Consider the following 5,594-nt stretch of genomic DNA (forward strand, 5'->3'; position numbering starts at 1 on the left):
ATGATGGACAGGCTTTAGGGAGTCAGGAGGTGGATTACTTGTCACAGTATTCCTAGCCTCTATGTTTATGTGGTGATGCCAGGTGAGTTGCTGATCAATGGTAACCCTACGAATATTGATAGTGAGGGATTCAGTGATGATAACACCATTGAATGTTAAAGGGCGGTGGTTACACTGTCTCTTATTGTTGATGGTAAATGCCTGGCATTTGTGTGAAGAAAGACATGAAGACTTGGGAACTTGGGGAAGTTAGTGGTGATATCTTGAGGACAGTCCATATCACAGTGGCGGAAATGTTGGAAGTATTAGAATGTATGAAGGTCGATAAATCTCCTGGTCCTGACCAGATATATCCAAGAACTCTGCAAGAAGCTAGAGAAGAAATTGCGGGGACCCTGGTGGATATATTTGCATCATTGTTAGCCATGGACGAGGTCTCGGAAGACTGGAGGGTAGTGAATGCTGTGCCCTTACTCAAGAAGGGCTGCAAAAAAAAAACCTGGGAATTATAGACCTAAGCGTAACGTCTGTGGTAGGTAAGTTACTTGAGAAGATTCTGAGGGATAACATATACATGCATTTGGAAAGACAGGGTTATATTAGGTACACTTAGCATGGCTTAATGCGTGGGCAATCATGCCTCACAAATTTGTTAGAGTTCTTTGATGAAGTGACCAGGAAGGTTGATGAGGGCAGGTTGGTAGACGTAGTCTATGTGAATTTCAGTAAGGCCTTTGATAAGGTTCCACATAGTAGACTGCTCTGGAAGGTTAGGTCGTATGGAATCCAGGGAGAACTGGTAAATTGGATATACAATTGGCTTGACGGTAGGAAGCAGAGAGTAATAGTGGAAGGATACTTGTTAAACTGGAGGCTTGTGACTAGTGGTGTGCCTCAGAGGTCAGTGGTGGGCCCATTGCTTTTTGTTATCTATATCGATGATGTGGATGAGAACGCACAAGGCATGATTAGTGAGTTTGTGAATGACTAAAATAGGTGGTATCATGGACAGTGAGGAAGGTTATCAGAAATTGCAGCTGGATCTTGATCAGCTGGGGAAGTGGGCCATGAAACGGCAAATGAAGTTTAATATGTACAAGTGTAGGGTGTTGCATTTTGGAAAGTCAAATCATTCATGGTGAATGGTAGGGCCTTAAGGAGTGTAGTGGAACAGAGGGACTTTGGAGTTCAGGTGCACGGTTCTCTGAAAGTGGAGTCACAGGTAGACAGGGCAGTGAAGAAAGCTTTTGGTACACTGGCCTTTTGATCAGTCAAAGTATTGAGTATAGAAGTTGAGAAGTTATGTTACAGTTTTACAGGACATTGGTGAGGCTGCACTTGGAGTATTGTGTTTAGTTTTGGTTACCTTGCTATAGGAGTGATGTTATTAAACTGAAAAGAGTGCAGAAGAAATTTACAAGGATGTTGTCAGGACTCAAGGGACTGAGTTATAGGGAGAGGCTGGACAAGCTAGGACATTTTTCTTTAGAGTGTAGGAGACTGCTGCAGGATCTTATAGAAGCATGCAAGTCTTTTTCCCAGCATTGGGGAATCAAGGACTAGAGGGTATCAGTTTAAGGTAAGAGGGGAAAAAATACATGGGAACCTGAGGGGCAAATTTTACACAGAGGGTAGTATGCATATGGAATGAGATGCCAGTGGAAGTGTTTGAGGTGAGTATATTAACAACATTTAAAAGGCATTTGGACGAATACATGGATAGGAAAGATTTAGAAGGATATGGGCCAAGTCCAGGGAAATGGGGTTAGCATGGATGGACATTTTGGTTGGCATGGACCAGTTTGGGCCAGAGGGCCTGTCTCCGTGCTGTAGGACTCTATGACTCTAAGTGTTACTTGTCACTTATCGGTCCAAGCCTGGATATTGTCCAGATCTTGTTGCATTTGAACGTGGACTGCATCAGAATCTGAACAGTCGCAATGGTACTGAACATTGTGGCATCATTGACGAACATCCCCACTTCTGACCTTATGATGGACGGAAGGTCATTGATGAAGCAGCTGAAGGTGTTTGGACCTAGACACTACCCTGAAGAACATCTGCAGAAATGTCCTAGAGCTGAGACTGACTGACCTCCAATAACAACCTACATGCCAGTTATGACTCCAACCAGCAAAATGTTTGCCCCCGATACCCATTGATTCCAATTTTGCTAGGGCTCCATGATGCCACACTGGATTGAATGCAGCCTTGATTTGAGTTGTCACTCTCAACTCATCTTTGGAATTCAGCTCTTGTGTCTATGTTTGAACCAAGGCTGCAATAAGGTCAGGAGTTGAGTGGCACTGGCGGAACCCAAACTGGGCAACAATAAGCAGGTTATTGATGAGCAGGTGCTGCTTGATTGCACTGTTGATGACACCTTCCATCACTTTGCTGATTATCGAGAGATAGAGTGATGAGGTGGTTATTGGCCAATTTGTCCTGTTTTTTGTGCACAGGACATATCTGGGCAATTTTGCGTAGATGCCAGTGTTGTAACTGTACTGGAAGAGCTTGGCTAGGGGAGCAGCAATTTCTGAAGAACAAATCTTCAGTACTATTGCCAGGATGTTGTCAGGGCCCATAGTCTTTGCAGTATCCAGTGCCTCTAACTATTTCTTGAAATCACGTGGAGTGAATCAAATTGGCTGAAGACTGGCATCTGAAATCCTGAGGACCATTGGAGGATCATCCACTTGGCATTTCTGGCTGAAGATTGCTGCAAATGCTTCAGCCTTATCTTTTGCACTGATGTGTTGGGCTGTACCATCATTGAGGATGGGGATATTTGGGAAGTCTGATCTTCTAGTGAGTTGTTAATTGTCCACCATCATTCACAACTGAATGTGGCAGAACTGCAGAGCTTAGATCTGGTCCCTTGATTGTGTGATTAATTAGGTCTGTCCATCACTTGCTATTTATGCAGCTTGGCATACAAGTGTCCTGTTTGGTAGCTTCACCAGTTTGGCACCTCATCTTCAGGTATGCCTGGTGCTGCTCCTGGCATGCCCTTCTGCACTCTCCATTGAACCAGGGTTAGATTCATAGAGTCATACAGCCCAACATGTCCATGCTGCCCAGGTTTCCTAAACTGAACTAGTTCCATGTGCCCCCACATATCCCATATCCCTCTAAATCTTTCTTATTCATGTCCCTGTCCAAATGTTTGTAAATTCCTGTAATTGTACTTGCCTCTACCACTTCCTCTGGCAGCTTCTTCTATATACACACCACTCTCCATGTGAAAAAGTTGCCTCTCAGATCCCTTTTAAATCTTTCTTACCTTAAACCTATGCCCTCTGGTTTTGAACTCCCCTAGTCTGGGGGAAAAAAAACCTTTGTTATTCACCTTGTCTATGCCCCTCATGATTTTATAAACTTCTACAAGGTCACGCCTCAGCCTCCAATGCTCCATGAAAAAGTGCCAGCTTATCCAGCCTTTCCTTATAACTCAAACCTTGCAGTCTCAGTAACATTTTCGTAAATCTTTTTCACACCCTTTCCATTTTTATAACATCCTTCCTATAGCAGGGTGACCAGAATTGAATGCAGTACTCCAAGCGTGGCCATATCAATGCCTTGTACAGCTGTAACATGACGTCCCAACTCTTGCACTCAACGCTCTGACCAATGAAGGCAAGCGTGCCAAATGCCTTCTTCACACCCTGTCTACCTATGATGCGATTTTCAAGGAACTATGTACCTGCACCCCAAGATCTCTCTGTTTGACAACACTGCCCAGAGCCTTTCCATTAACTGTGTAAGTCCTGCCTGGTTTGTCTTACCAAAATATAACACCTCACATTTATCTAAATTAAACCCCATCTGCCATTCTTTGGCCCACTGGCTGAGTTAAGCAAGATCCCATTGTTCTGTTTGATCACCTTCTTCACTGTCCACTATACCACCAATTTTGGCATTATCTGCAAAGTTACTAACTATGCCTCCTATATTCTCATCCAAAATGTGTACATAAATGATGAACAACAGTGCACCCAGTGCCGATCCTTGCGGCACACCAGTGTTCACAGGCCTGCAGTCTGAACAACAGCCCTCTGCCACCAACCTCTGTCTCTTTCTGTCGAGCCAATTTTGTAACCAATTGGCTAGCTCTCCCTGAATCCTTTGTGATATAACCTTATTAACCAGTCTACCATGTGAAACCTGGTCAAAGGCCTTGCTAAAGTCCACGTAAATCACGTCTACCACTCTGCCTTCATCTATCTTCTTGGTCACCTCTTCAAAAAACTCAATCAAGTTTCTGAGGCTTGGTCACCTGGCCTGATAGTATTGGTTGAGTGGCGGATATGCTGGGCCAGGAGGTTGCAGATTATGCTGGAGTACAATTTCTGCTGCTGTCGATGGCTCACAGCAACTCTTCAATTGCCCAGTTTTGAACTGATAAATCTGTTCAAAGTCTGTATCATTTAGCACAATGATAGTGCGACACAACACGATGGAGATTTTTCTCATTGTCAAGTAAGGACTTTGTCTCCACAATGAATGTTCAGTGGTCACTGTTACTAATACTGCCATGGACAAATGCATCTGCTGCGAGTAGATTGGTAAGGATGAGTTTAAATATGTTTTTGTTTGTTTATTTAAGGGATGAGGGCATTGCTGGCCAGGACATCATTTATTGGCCATCCCAGAGGACAGCCATACTGCTGTGTGTTTGGAGTCACATGTAGGCCAGACCAGGTAAGGATTGCAGTTTCCTTCCCTAAAAGATAGGTTTTTTCCAACAATCAGCAACGATTCATAGATTCATTAGATGCTTAATTCCAGACCTTTATTGAATTCAAATTCCACCATTGGCCATGGCAGAATTCAAAACCTGAGTCCCCAGAACATTACCTGGGTCTCTGGATTAACAGTCCAGGTATAATACCACTAGGCTGTTGCCTCCCCAATTTTAAAGTAAGTTTTTTGCTCTTTTTGGTTCTCTCATCACTTGCTGCAGACTCAGTATAACAGCTGTGGCCTTTAGAACCCAACCAGCATTGTGGACTCTACCTGCAGCACATGGACTGCAGCAGTTCGAGAAGACGTCATCTTTTCAAGGGCAATAAATGCTCATAAGCCAGTGACGCCCCCCCATCCCACAAATGAATAAAAAACAAGCTCAACCAGAGTGCAGGTGCCAAGCCACCCTTGGTGGTGGACATTGAAATCACCCATATTTTGCGCCCTTGCTAGCCTCAGTGCTTCCTCCAAGTGTTGTTCAACATTGAGGAGGACTGATTCATCAGCTGAGGGAGGACAGTACCTGGTAACCAGCAGGAGGTTTCCTTGCCAATGCTTAACCTGAAGCCATGAGATTTCATGGGGTCCAGAGTCAATGTTGAGGGCTCCCAGAGCAACTCCTTCCCTATTGCACGCCACTGCACCACCACCTCTACTGAGTCTGTCCTACCAGTGGGACAGGACACATCCAAGGATGGTGATAGGATTGTTCTAAGAAGGCAGTGACGTCTTCTAAGGGTCACTGGATGTGAAACATTAACTCTGCTCTCTCTCCACAGATGATGCCAGGCCTACTGAATGTTTCTAGCATTTTCTGTTTTTATTTTGTTCATGATGTTGATGTC

This window comes from Rhincodon typus, chromosome 22 (assembly GCF_021869965.1).
Source record: "Rhincodon typus isolate 14 chromosome 22, sRhiTyp1.1, whole genome shotgun sequence".
NCBI classification, from domain to species: Eukaryota; Metazoa; Chordata; class Chondrichthyes; order Orectolobiformes; family Rhincodontidae; genus Rhincodon; species Rhincodon typus.